Source organism: Engraulis encrasicolus, chromosome 1 (genome assembly GCF_034702125.1).
Source record: "Engraulis encrasicolus isolate BLACKSEA-1 chromosome 1, IST_EnEncr_1.0, whole genome shotgun sequence".
Taxonomy (NCBI): domain Eukaryota; kingdom Metazoa; phylum Chordata; class Actinopteri; order Clupeiformes; family Engraulidae; genus Engraulis; species Engraulis encrasicolus.
Window position 1 is genome coordinate 15830914 of NC_085857.1, and position 15000 is coordinate 15845913.

Consider the following 15000-nt stretch of genomic DNA (forward strand, 5'->3'; position numbering starts at 1 on the left):
CTTCATTGAATATTACGGAAATTAACTATGATGCGGTTGAGCGACAGCCGCCACAGCCAATCGGAATGTCGGAATGTTTGCATTCTTCTTTTAATGGGCATACTCTATCGCTCATACTCTATCGCACACTGATAAAAACGATTTTGAGGGGCAGTACATTTCACTGACAAAAAATTGATATTTTTTACCCCAACAAATTAGGTTGCTGAGGTTACTCTGATGCAAGGGGTATAATATACTCACTCTACCTATAAACATAAATAAGGAGTAGGACTTAGTACTGGTGAGAAATGACTAAACTATACCTAATTTGCATTCATACGCTATAACTAATACTAATGGCTAGTGTCGAAACTACCTATAAATGACTAAACTTTACCCAATTTACATTCCAACACTGTAACTAATACTATTGGCTAGTATGACCCAAACCGTCTCTGTCAAAACTACCTATTGAAATTGGTTAAGGCCCGCAATGCGCATTGCTTTCTGGGACTTCATTGGAAGAAGAATCAACCGGCGACTGTGGCGAGCCTCGCAGCGGATGAAGTTAACTTCCAATGGACGGGACAAATTCAGAAGGTAAGCTGGCCAGTCGTGCATTAAACATGGGATACAAAACATGAACAGTGATCAAAAGGAAACTAAATCACGCTAGAGTTGTAGTTGGCTCGTAATAACTGTCTGACTGTGACTCAGGCAGCTGCTATCAGCAACGCACTGGGCAGACAGGTCAATGGACCATACAAGCTGCCGTTCAAACTTCGTTTGGAAAAGGCAACAAGTATGCCCTGTGTTCAAGATGAACGGATAGCACTACCAATTTCAAAATGTTGTAGAATGAAACCCACTGCAGCCGAGTTTTTTTCCATTCTCAAATGTTGCCTTGTTGGCTAGTTTTGGCGCGCAGACTGGGACTGGCTGCTGGTGGTGACCTGACCTCGTGTGTCGTTCTACAAATATTTGTTGCCGAATGTTCCATCCACTGTTTGCGCTGCCACTGCCACTTGATGCTCTGCATCACGCGAAAGCACGGAGGAGAACATTCTACAAGATAGCCTCCTTTTTTGCTTTCACACAAGCCTGTAGTGTGATAATCTTACAAGTTACATGCATGCACCTAAAGGACTGTGCTCGTAGACAGACTACGAACGGCACATTACTTCACTATTTCATTCTCCACAATAAATCCATTCAACATGGAACGGCTACGTTTGTAGCTGGTCACTGAATCCTTCATCGTAAGTCTTTCAGCAGTTCCCGTCGCGAATCGTCCTCTTTGAATGTTGTTTTAAAAATGTGTAAATTCCTATGGTCACCAAGTTTTCAAATCAATGAAATGCGCGACGAAATGATTCATATCAACTAGCAGTGTGCGTAAACAGTCATCATTCTGGGATGCCTCCGTGCCGAGTCAACTAAAGACTTTTTGTATTATTAATCATAATCGTAGACATTCTTAGTTTGAATGACAGTTTGAAGATGGGGAGCGAGACAGACGGTGTGTGCATGCCGGGTGCCTGCCTGTGTTACTGGGAGGGAGAGGGGGAGCGAGAGGAATCGATCATCAAATAACTTTTTAAACAACGCTACCCTAGACATGCTAAATCCTGCTGAGCATAAACGCTATCAAAGGATCAATCCGTTAACATTGCGAGGAGACATTGATTAGTTTGTTGTAAATGTATCATAGTACATGTGATCATCCACGGTCATAACATCACCTAACATGAAGTCAGTTATTTTTTGTTGGACGTTGCAAACTCAATCTCAGGGTTAGTTTTGACAACGATAGTTTGATAGTTGCTTTCATAGTCAAAGGACTCGCTATGAACAGACACGCGCAGGTTCCATAAGCACAGCCCTTCTCTCTCTCTCTCTCTCTCTCTCTCTCTCGCTGGTCTCCGCAGTTCGCACACACTTCAGTTGTACCGAAGTGATGACGTTTGACATTAGGAAGGGCAGTCCAACGAAAAGAGACCGGTAGCCTATATTTTCATAACTAGTATAAAAAGTGAAACAAATGCTTCAAAACGGATAGCAATTGCAAGGAGTAGAAATGTTTACATAAGAATCGAGTGTAAAAGTACAACTTCTTAAACTTTATCCATGTCAAATTATTCACAATGTTTTGTGCATAATGAAGGTGTTCTGCTTCTGCCTACTGCAGGAGTTGAGAAAAGGCGGTAACTGCTTACCTCTCATGTAAGCTACAGCCTATGTGGTGTGTGGCAAGTCATATTAATGACCAAGAATGACTTACTTGTAACTTAATTGTTATGTGCTTTTAATATGTGTTTCAGGCAGTGGTGTTGCATCTTTTATATGCATGGTTGTCCTGAAGTCATTCTGGAACAGGGTAAGTCGCCGACTGAAGAAAAATAAACAGACTTAAAGGCCATAACACTGTCATGTTATTTGTTTATGAATAGCCATTTTCACTCACTCAGGCTTGCTGTCCTTGTTGCACTGTGCACTGTGTAGGATGGTGGCAGAGTAGATTTTGCAACTAAATAATAAACTCATATTTACAGTTAGGACTATTATACCTAATATTGCAATTTGCGCAGTCATAGAGAATATTTTGAATTTGATGGTGGTGGTAAGAATCAGTGAAAAAGATTTATGACTGGGCCGCATGAATTATGGAACGAGACTGCCAAATACATTTCACAGTGCACCTTTGAGGTCAATAGATCCCTTTACTGTTTGCATACAGATGTGACATAATCAAGCTGCGCTCTCATTGTTGGAGCACAATGGACCATGTATGCACATTTGTAAAGAAACTAGCCAGGTGTTATTTCTGAAATAAGCAAATGGATGGTCACGTTAACTTCAGATATGAAGTGGGCACCGCTCATTCCTTATGGTGGCCTCAGTCCGGTCGTTCTTAAATTTCTTGAAACAAACTCCTATGTTCTGAAACAGCCTATTCCCATAGAATAGCGTAACAAGTGTTCTTTTTAGGGTCTCTATTTAAAAAAAAGACGGCAGGTCTTCTCTCTTTAGGGTCTGCACTGTCTGTGCGTGTTTGTGTGTTTGAAACAACAATGCGTGAGCAGTCTGATGACTTAACTTCTATGTGAAGCTGTCAAGAGCTGTGTAGAGGGCAAATACACTGTGGATTGGTCACAACTGTTACTAATAACTCAACCCCTTTACTTTTTCAGCTCTAGACAGATGACCAAAACAGACCATAGAATGTACCTTTTAAAGAAAAAAAGTTTAACCAATGAGTATTCTTAATAGTGTATCTTGTCACAGGGTTGTGTTCAGGTGCGTGACAACTGACAACATTGAGAAGACCCAGGAGCGGGAGAAGGGCAGCCTGATGAAAGAAGGCGACAGTGTTCTGTGGTCACACCTGAGATGATGGTCCTGAAGAGGAACGAGAGGAGATACTGGGCATATAAATACAGGCACTGTACGTTGTTTTTCTGTCCATTATCTTTTTACTCTTTTTGGCATACTGTATTTCACTCGCATATGTAGTAATCAGTACGTGTTATTGTTAAAGGGTCATCACAGTGGAGGACAATCATGAAAAGGTTGAGGACTTCACTGTGCCCATCCCTGAAGTCCCTCCACTCGGTGCAGCAGCTCTTTCCACCATACTGCCATGCTCTGGGTTGTCCCTGCCACCATCCACCTTTTGGGTCATCCGTGCCGCCAGCCATCACCGTGCCTGCAGCGCCTGGGTCATCCGTGCCACTCCCCACCATGCTGCCAGCCATCACTGTGCCTGCAGCACCTGGGTCATCCCTGCCACCATCCACCGTGCCTTCAACGTCCACAGCACCTCCGGTCTCTGTGAGCCAGTTTGCAGCTCTACTGGCCTCTCCAGTATACAGTATGCTGTAATTGCTAATGGTTTCTCTGAGTGGCCTGACCGGTTAATTGTCCCGTATCCCAACTATTTACCACTAAACAAGTGATTTTGTAATAAGTAGGAGATCTTTGCAATGTTATCAGTATGGTTGGACTCTGATGTTTCACTGCTGTATGTCTTCCTCAAAGAGTAAAACGAATTCTGAGTATTCTTGGATTTAGTCTTTGAAAAGTAGAGCAGCCCGTTTGTTTGAAACTGTTGTCCTGGACACCAGATAGACTGGAACTGATATCCTTTCTTAAAAGAAACTGGTACCCTCTTATGTGTGCAGTTTATGGTAGAACAGTATACACTGATGTGCCTTTATCAGTAACAAAGTGAAAACGGAACAAAATTTGACTATTTCTGTCAAAAACTGCTACAAATTCTACATATTGTTTATATAAACCTAGTTCTGGAGGAAGTCTGAGAGTTATTGACAGTTGCCATGTCTAGCTTCCGCCTTCGCGTAAATTTAAATCCCTCCTTCCCTCCTTCCCCTGTCATGCGCAAAGGCTATCCTAATTGTCCCAGCACCTCCTCCTACTCCCTCATCTCACTGGATCACCCAGCTACATGTCCCCTACACTTATGGAGTGGAAGCGGATCTCGTGCCGCATGATCTCCGCAGGGTCCCAGGACAGAGGCCAGCTAACATCGAATTATGCCTATTGACTATGGTTACCATACTCCAGGGGAAACCCGTGAATGAAATGTGTATCTGCTCATTTTTCACATTTTCCTGTTGGCGATATCCCTTTAAATAAAACATCTTGGTTGATATGCACAGGTTTGTCGTAAGTGTAATTTCCCTGGTGGACGTTTGCACAACACAGTAGAGGCAGAAAACACTGATTGTTAAAAAGTAACTTTTTAGTTTTTCTCAAAGTTTATTTTAATTTTAAATGATATACTTTTTATTTTTACCTAAGTAGATTCTTTCAATGGTACATTTACTTGTGATTGAGTACAATTTCAACAGAGTAATTATTCTGATTACTTTATTGTTGTGTTTTTCTTATTCCTATTAACCAGAGGTGAAAAGAGTACTAAAATATTTTACTCAGAGTAAAATATTTTAGTACTCTTTTCACCTCTGGTTAATAGGAATAAGAATAACACAGCAATAAAGTAATCAGAATAATTAACAGTTGATAAATAAGCAGTAATACTAAAAGGCTCCATGAAATGAGTAAACGTTAACCCATTTTTATCAGTAATAGGTGTTAATAAAAAGCTACATGAAATGAGTAAATTTTAACCAATTTTTAACAGTAACAAGTGGTAATAAAAAGCTACCTGAAATGAGTAAACGTTAACTCATTTTTTATCAGTAATAGGTGTTAATAAAAAGCTACATGAAATGAGTAAATTTTAACCAATTTTTAACAGTAACAAGTGGTGATAAAAAGCTACCTGAAATGAGTAAATGTTACCCCATTTTTTCCAGTATTTTTTACTTTGATGTGGTCAGTATAACAGAACTTCTGGAATTGGTTAATCTTAACTGAATATGTAGGGGTACGTAATACTCTATTTAGGACTGTGGAAATCCTTACACCAATTAAATTGAGTAAATCCTATAGATATCTTTTTACAGTGCAGAAGCTCTCTGAGACCTGGGTAGTGTGTGTGTGTTTGTACTTTATGTGTGCATGTGTGTGTTTGTGTGTGCTCAAGGACAACCAAGGGACTCCTCTGGACAGTATCATACTGCATCTTAGGGCTGGGAATCGATCCAAATTTCCTGGATCGATTCGATTCCGATCCAGAAGGCTACGATCCGATTCGATCCACGATCCGATTCGATTCGATATCGATCTTTTGTATTGCTGGGCTGTCACTTTAACCCATTTATGCCTAGAATTCTAAGACCGGTTATAAAAACCTAAATATCTCAGCCTTTGATGCCCACACAAACATGAAATACCTTGGTATGTGAGAAATAAGTGGGAAACTGTGGAAGAGAGCTACAGGATGTGGATGAGAAAATAGCGCATATAATGATCTTCAAAAGATCGATCCACAAAGTTGTGAATCGATATTGCCCTTTTCGAATGTGAATCGATATTGGATCGCGATTCAATCTTTTGAACCCAGGACCATACTGCATCTCATTCGTAACTATTCGATAAAGAAATTGCATTCCCAATTTCTTGTCTTGTTTTTCTTGACTGTAATGGACCTGGCAGAACTAATACAAAATGTTACATAGTGCTGCTTTAACAAAGTAACAATAACTGGGCAGTTGTGCAAATCAATTTGAGGAAGTCATTGCACATTGGCAGGTGGTGAGATGCTCTTTGGTCGGAAGATGTGTGGGTGGATACAGAGCTATTGTTTTCCCCCTATAATGACTGGCACACACACACACACACACACACACACACACACACACACACACACACACACACACACACACACACACACACACACCGAAACACTCACACGCACACGCACACACACACACACACACACACACACACACACACACACACACACACACAAACCACATCACACCATCACTGGCTCATTATGAGAGAGAACTCAGGCCTGGAGGGAAGCAGAGAAGCCAGCCACATAAGTCAAAACAAAGGAAGTGACATCATCCTCTGACCAGAGGGGGAGGAGCCAGAGGTAAATAGGAAGTGTCAAATTGGTGAGTGATGAGTTGTCACTTGAGAATGAAACCTCAAGGGGACAAATGCTTCCGTTTTGTATTTTTGTGACATATAAATGGAATGGAACATAACCAGCCTAGCGTGATTGATTGAATCACCCAGATGTGGTCGAAAAGGTTGGAAACATGTGGCCATACAGTATGAGTAGAAAGATGAGGAAACACATTGGCCTTGTTTACATGACTCACTGTAACTCTGAATGAAGCTTAATTCTGCTTTGAAAAACGTCAAGTAAACATTTCACAATTCAGAATTAAATGAAAGATCAAAGTTAACTCGATGGAACTATTTAATTCTTGGGCGTATTCACACCTACCACGTTTGGTCCGGACCAAAGGACCAAACGGATCAGGTTCGGACCTTTTGGGATGGTCTGAATACAAACCAGCGAATCCTGGTCCGGACCAAACAAGCGGACTGAGACCGAGCTGAAAGGTCGGACTCGGTCCGGATCAAACGATCCCTGGTATGGTGCGGACCTTTTGGAGGTGTGAAAGCAGACCGGACCTAATCCCAGACTTTTTGCTTTTTTGTACCTCGGGAGCTTCCGTCGTTTTTCGAGATTAATGGGAAACAGAGTGTAAACAAAGCGACTCCACAACTTGTCATGTCCATGTCTTTGGTGTAAATTCGACAGAGTGGTTTGTTTGCAACAATATTAATATTAATAAAATAATAGCCTAAACTATCGCAATCGTGGGCGTAGGCTAGGCCTACATTATTGTAGGCTACGGTCATTCATATTTTCAATGAGGATGGCTTGTCAGTGGAGCACAGGAAAGGAAAAAGAGACTGTTAATTTACCTATCACAGCATTTTAAATGTTGATTGGGGCAAATCCGAAAAGCATCTACTGAAGAAACGGAAGAAAACACTGTAGTCCGCACAGTATGGATTCTGATAATGATAGCAATAATTACGACGTTGGCACTTATCCCCCTGGCTTGCTAGCTGTGCGTTGGATGGATGTAGGCTAGTGGAATAGCCTAGGCTACTTGAAGAAGTTGTGATGAAGACAACAAAGGTAATTCATTAATTTACCCGCTGTGGTGGCATGTTGGCAAGTTTGTATGATCCAAACGCTATGCCCGTGCTCATGATGTTACTTTTTTCTTGATGGAGTGCGTGAAATATTGCTGCAAATGGTAGGCCTAGCCAATATTCCAATACAAACGTATCCAAATGGCAGTGGAGCGCACTGTTTATTTTCGAGAAGAAAGCGTGGCGTGGTGCTTAGAATAAGCTCGCCAATGTTTCACATTGAGCCTGTTTTGCGTCTTTCCCAGACAACCCAAGTGTAAAACACTGATTGCAGGGAGGTGGTTATCCTAATATTGATGACTAAACCAGCCAGCAATCTCGCCCGCACGCTATATGACATTATAAGAAAGAAAGAAAGAAAGAAACAGGGATAAAATGTGGCCATCCCAACTCGCGGGATCAATCAATTGGCTTTCAGGAAGACTCCCTTCATGTCATGAGCTTCAGATAGTCTGCGCTATATTTCGTGTGAGCGCTATGCCATACATGCCGTGAACGTTTATTTTACATGCCGCTGAACTCTTTGGATGCTTGTAGGCCTATTTGGTATAGCCTTAACTTGTTGCGCGTGTCGTTTCTGACCAATAGCTGAACGACCTCAGGGCGCGTGGCTTTCTTGTCGATTTTGGTCCGCTTACTGAAATGTACACAGTCTGAAAGCCAACCGCACCAAATTTTTAAAATTAGTTTCGGACCAAACAAAGTGAACTATCGGACTTTCCTGGTCTGAATACGCCCATAAATTATTCATTCGGAATTAAAAACGTCATGGAAACGTAGCCATTCTACTACACTACACTGGGTGCTTGAATGTGTTGATGAATAAACTCAAACTTTACAAGTAAATGAATAAAGAAGCACTCATCAGATTTCTATTTCATTTTTTAAATCAACGTAATTTTTAAACGTATCATTTTTGGTAACAACGTTTATTTAAGCTACACCTACTGAGATAAAGAGGAAATCGGAGAGGAATAACTAGTCTTTAAATTATGTAATGTCAAATACAATTGATGTAATTACACCAGTAAGACTACTCATAATTTCTAATTATACTGTATATACCAAAACTTGTGTACACCTCTGGCCTTGCTCAGTAATGTGCGATATGACCCACATTCTTTCCTCTGGACGGGATTCGAACCCACAACCTCCCTGACCATGACTGGCCCATGTCTTCATGACCATCAACCACTTCCTTGGTATGTTGTGTTTTGTTTTTGTTGGTGGAAGTCACTAAAACACCAGAGACACACACATGCGTTTTTAAACAGGGATGCGGGCACACACACACACACACACACACACACACACACACACACACACACACACACACACACACACACACACACACACACACACACACACACACACAGGGCTACACTCAAACCGTATTATGTATACAGATACACAAACATACGTACAGTACAGGCCAAAAGTATGGACTCACCTTTTCATTTAATTAATTATCTTTATTTTTGTGGCTTTTTAAAGAACTTAGTAAATTTTCAGGGAGGGCATCAAAACTGTGAATGAACACATGTATAATTTTGTGCGTAGCAACAAGATGAAAATGTGTTAAAAATAAAAACAATTATTAAACAAATATTTTAAAAATGCCAAACAGTGACGTCAACACAGCAAAGCTGAGAGCCCCACATGTTTCAAAAAGTTTATTTTTCTGTCTATTTTCAAGTAAAAATACCCAGTCAGACGAGTCAATTTTAAGCAATACAAGAAAGATTTTCTTGATCTGATAATGGGTCACTTGGTCAGCATAGCTGGTTATCTAGGTGAAACAGTGATACAAAAAGTAAAAGTAAAACTGAAAAACCCTGCCACAGATTCCCTCCAACACAGGTTTGACCTCTCCAAGTAACTGGCTATGACTCAATATCAGATCAAGGAAATGTCTGTAAAATGCTTGTATTGGCAAGTTTTCAAAACTAGGTTTTAGGTCTGAAAATTTTAGTTCTACAATTCTAATGAATTATTGGAAGACTTAAATATTAAATTAGGATTGACATGACTGACTGGGCATTTTTATTTGAAAATAGACGGAAAAATAAGCTTATTGAAATGTGTGGGGTCATCAGTTGTGCCGTTTTGACGTCAGGTGGATAGACAGCTGACATTGCTTTTGGACAACAGCTAAAATGATATTTTTGGGTAAGCACGTAATTCTCAATGTGTTCAAGCACAGTTTTGATGCCCTGCATGAAAATACACAATGAAAATCCACGAAAATAAAGAGAATGCATAAATGAGAAGGTGAGTCCACACTTTTGGCCTGTACTGTACACACACACATATGTACACACAAATAAATGCAGACACACACACACACACACACACACACACACACACACACACACACACACACACACACACACACACACACACACACACACACACACACACACACACACACACACACACACACACACACAACAGAGATTTGTATGGATATATGCAGTACAGTGCTGAGATTTAATGATGCCTCATCCATATGTATGACTGTGCTACTACATTCTTACTGTACATGCTAACACAGAGCAGACACATGGCTACACTCAAAACATACATATACTATACACGTATACAGATACACAAACGCGCATACGGACAGACTCATACGTAGCCTACACACATACGTGCAAACACACACACACACACACACACACACACACGCAAACACATGCACGCAAACACACACACACACACACTCTTGTGCACCTATAGACCTATACAGAAGGCCCCTGATCTCTCACCCATACATATTTATGATATTGCATACATGTGTGTACGTGTCAAAGCTGTCAGTAGACACTAGACATACAGAGAGAGAGAGAGAGAGAGAGAGAGAGAGAGAGAGAGAGAGAGAGAGAGAGAGAGAGAGAGAGAGAGAAAGAAGCACACACACACACACACACACACACACAGACACACCTACCTTAAAAAATACGAATAAGGACACCAACATGTATAAATGTATAGGCTACTGTTGTTCATGCACACACACACACACACACACACAAACACACACACACGCACACGCACACACACACACACACACACACATGCACACACACACACACACACACACACACGGAATTTCACGAACGAGCAACACAAGCACACACACACACACACTTACAGTCCACATGGCTTACAGCTCAGGACACTGACGTGTATAGTATAACTGGACTGCGGATGTTCGATGTGTTGTGAAGCAACGGCTGGGGGCGGGACATGGGACGATTTTTGGGCGGAAGAAGGAAGTAGAGCGCCTTTTTCCATGTATCTCTATGGTGGACTTGAAGCCATATAGTTCCTAGGCAATTCTTGCCGAGTCGGCCCTGTTTCGTTAAAACGGTAGTCTCCCCTCCCTCCCAAACAACCCAGATATTTTTTTCGGGCTGACCCTTTATTTAAGAAAGCTATTAAAATAGTTTAAATGACCAATGAGCATGGCTATTTGGGTTGATTGGCAGTTGCCATTCTTTAGAATTATTGTTTTGATTGACAGGCAGGCCGTTGTCAAGGAGAAGGGCGAGTCTCGCGGCGTCTCCAGGGGAAGCCCCCTCCCTCCCTGCTGCATTACTTTCAACCAGCTCTGCTTTCAACAGCTTCATTACTGCGATTGGGTTATTTAATTTTGGTACACTTTCTCCACAAATATGCGTTGTTGTACTTTTGGATGTACTTCTCCGTACTCTGTAAGGACCTCTGCAGTTTTGGTAAGTAAAATAAAAACATGTATAGGCCTATACGTGGCTGATTGACCAAAATGACTGAGCTTTGTTAAACAAACACGTACAACAATGCTAGCTTGTTATTAGCCCAAGGCAGCATGCTGATCTTTCAGTGTTTGATGATCTGTCGGCTTGTCAAGTAACTTAATTATAATTTGAATGCCATTGCTTTTGAAAGCAAAATGTGTCTGTTTGGCGTGCGTCAGGTGTAATTCCCTCCTTCCGTACCGTAGCCAAGTCCTTACATCAAGATGAGTAAACATTTCACTACCATTCTGGCACTATGCTGGCCAGTGGCCACATCGGAAAAGCAACGTAGTCTAGCTGTGTTCCTCCGTCAACTGTTAAATATTGTTTGTTTCTGTGTTGCCAAATTGCCAAGTTGCTAGTTGGTGATGAAATGATGGTCATTGGTACGTTCGTTTTCAGTATGCAAATTGCGTCATTAATGTTGACTGTACTGAGTGACGAGTGCATAGTGTAATGCAAATTGTGTCATTAATGTTTAATTGTAGGCCTACTGACGAGTGCATTGTGTAGTAAACATTTCCCCATCCTCATGTGACATGGTTTCATTCTGTAGGCAAACAACAAACCACACTTCACCTGGAAAACAGAGCCAGGACTCACTGTCAGGTAAGTAAAGTTTCAAATCTTTAAAGTATGCTCCTGAGTTAAGACCAGAGACCTTCCAATGTAAAGCTAACACCATCATCTGCTTACTCTGCATGTGTTTATATATTAGTAATAAAATAGTAATGAAATATAGTCCAGGAAGACAGATGCTGAGGCACTCAAGGTTGCAATTTTTTTACTTTTTTATTTGGCTACAATGCCTACGCGTTTCGGCCCTTATGGCCTTCTTCAGGGCGTATCAAGCTTGTATCCTTGATACGCCCTGAAGAAGGCCATAAGGGCCGAAACGCGTAGGCATTGTAGCCAAATAAAAAAGTTTTTTTTTTAAAGAATTGCAACCTTGAGTGCCTCAGCATCTGTCTTCCTGGACCAAGTTTGAGAGCCTCTACACTGATGAGCACCAAGGAAAAAAGGTGAAGACCCAGAAGCACTCCAATTACCTGCTTGTGAGTAATGAAATATATGTTGTTCTCATCACCCTTCGTTTGTCATCATTTTCTTTACAGATGTCTGAAAATGTACAGTAGGCTACACGCCAGCAGGTCTCACCATAGTCAACATCATCAAGGATTGTCACTCCGACCTGAGAAGAGGCCCCATAGAGACACGGACAAGGACCAGCCACTGTTGCCAGTGCACAACTGAGGACCCGACCAGCCTGCTGCCATCTATGATATATAGTACCCGGTATGTAACATTACACTACACTCAGCCAATGCTTTCATCCAAAGCTTATCACTTATTTTTACATGTGCCTCCCAATTTGAAGGGACAAAAAGTAATTGGACTGGATAAAAGTATACATCAAGCGTAGTAAACTCTTAGCATTTGTCAGTAGCCACTATCTTCAATAATTACAAGGGTACCAATTCTATTGACAGATATGCATGCCCACACCATGAAACTACCACCCCATGATTTTCACTGATTAGGCAGCATGCTTTGAAACATGAGCAGCCCATCTCCTTATCTATTGTGTTTTCTTCCCATGAACCTACGGTTTTGGTGTATCAAACGGTGACGTATTCTCATCACACTTCATATGCCATTATTTTATTTACAGCGGAGCGGTCTGAAGACGTGGAGTACACTGCAGCAGGTATCACATGACCAAGGACTTGGACAACGTCTCTGTTTACATCTATAGTGTATTACACAAGTGAGTGTACACCCCCATATTTCTGCAGATGTAATGGGACAATAAAGACATTTGAAAACTGAAAATCAAGTCTGCACTTCAAGCTCATCACATTAAATAAGTAAAACAGGAGCTTGGTGAGCAGACTTAATTTTCAGTTGTCATTTGACTTTGTTAGTCCTGCACCCAAAACTTTTTTGAGAAGGATGTTCATGGGTTTTTCCTTTTTAAACAAATGTAGACATTTGTAGACACTGAAATGTTATAGTTACTCTATATATACCAGTGATATGCTTCAATTATGTTAATGTTACATTAATTATTTTTTAAAAATAGATTTGTATTTATCGTTACAGCTGAAGATGTGCACAGTACGCTACTGCCTGCATCCTACCACCACAGAGGATCCGATATGCAGAACCAGCTTCAAAAACCATTGCAATTATGAAACACAGTTAATAAATGCTTATATACAGCAGCCCGCACATTTTGTTTAATTTGTAATATTGGTTAACACACTATTGTTACAACTGTTTAGATCGGTGTTTCCCAACCAGGGGTACATGTACCACTAGGGGTACGTGAACACAATGCAGGTGGTACATGCATTGGCAGGTATCAATAAAAAGAAATGTATGGAGCATAATCATATTGGGATAGAGCAGTGGTTCCTAACCTATGGGTCGGGACCCAACTTATGGGTCGCCAAAGATCCACAGTGGGTCGCGAAGCCCTCTTGATTTTAAGGGGTTTCGTTTTAATACCATATAGCCCATGTTGAATATATGACAAAGTAAAGCTTTTAAACTGATATATGCATAGAGGCAACAAAATGTAAGCGACACATTAAACAGTCATTCTATATTTGACTGAAGACAAATTGAGGAATACAATTTTCTAATGAGTTTCCGCAGGACTCCCTCTCGCCTGGGACTCCCTCTCGCGTGGGCGCTGGCATGATTGGGTCACCAAAGCTTACAATGGTAAAAATATGGGTCCCTGAAGAAAAAGGTTGGGAACCACTGGGATAGAGGAATATATACAGTAGACTAGAGCATGAGGGAGGGGGTACTCATGGTATGACAAAAATGCTTAGGGGGTACATGAGACAAAAAAGAAGTTGGGAGACACTGTGTGATTGAAGTAATGCATTTCTTACAAGCTTGGGGAAGAATGTCCACTCCATGATTTGCAAGTTTAAAAAGCTGAACATAAGGGTGAATATTTCATTTTAATCTTTATGTCAAGCATACAAAACACCCAGATGTTTAGTCATAGCCTACTGTAGGCCAGTTTTACTAACTGAAAGGTGTTAACTTTGGTTTGTTTACCATACCGTCTACTTCTAAGAGTGATTTTGTATTCTGAATCTTTTCAAAAACTGGGGGGGATCAGCAAAAAAAATGGTCATGATGACTGCTCGACGCGGCAATCTTCATCTTCAATCTTCCGGATGACAGCTTGGCGTCGAGGAGCCTTTCTTCAGCGTCCATGGTTTGTCTGTCAAACGGAAAGGTTTTGCATGTCATTTGATGCCCAAACATTCAAAGTTATTTACAAATGTCCGTAGAGGATTAACTTGGTGTGGCAGACACAAACCAAACAATATTTTACGCAGATGTACAACATGAAAATTGGAGCATTCTGAGCTCTCATACAAAAGCAATGTTGATACTGAGTATTGCTGACATGGATTATGTTTTGCCAAACGGTACGCCGACCCCAAAGACACATCTGCATTTTCTGTGTACAGCTCTGTTTGTAGCCTAACTTCCCATTTATCTTTAATTGCGGCTACATTACAACGTGGTGAAGTAACTTATAGTAAGCTAGGTCTTTCGCCACTCGGCTGGCTCACGTTAGATGCTAAGCTAAAAT

General features: G+C 41.1%; 3 long non-coding RNA genes across 5 annotated transcripts in view; 2 read left to right on the forward strand and 1 right to left on the reverse strand.

Annotated features, from left to right (window-relative positions):
• Positions 1–354: 354 nt before the first annotated feature.
• Positions 355–4095, forward strand: LOC134451601 (uncharacterized). Of its 2 annotated transcripts, XR_010035299.1 has the most exons (4): positions 355–582; positions 2304–2359; positions 3268–3427; positions 3521–4095. It is a non-coding gene; the product is annotated as an uncharacterized LOC134451601 (long non-coding RNA). The 2 variants fall into 2 exon arrangements; XR_010035298.1 differs by lacking the exon at positions 355–582 and having other exon boundaries at positions 1996–2359.
• Positions 4096–10782: 6687 nt separating this feature from the next.
• LOC134448295 (uncharacterized) lies at positions 10783–13600 on the forward strand. Of its 2 annotated transcripts, XR_010034725.1 has the most exons (5): positions 10783–11333; positions 11932–11984; positions 12491–12671; positions 13048–13143; positions 13479–13600. It is a non-coding gene; the product is annotated as an uncharacterized LOC134448295 (long non-coding RNA). The 2 variants fall into 2 exon arrangements; XR_010034724.1 differs by lacking the exon at positions 10783–11333 and having other exon boundaries at positions 11423–11984.
• A 655-nt stretch (positions 13601–14255) lies between these two features.
• Positions 14256–15000, reverse strand: part of LOC134448305 (uncharacterized) — a 1158-nt gene continuing 413 nt past the window's right edge. The window contains exon 2 of the long non-coding RNA XR_010034729.1: positions 14256–14622. This is a non-coding gene — a long non-coding RNA (uncharacterized LOC134448305). The remainder of the gene's footprint in view (positions 14623–15000) is intronic.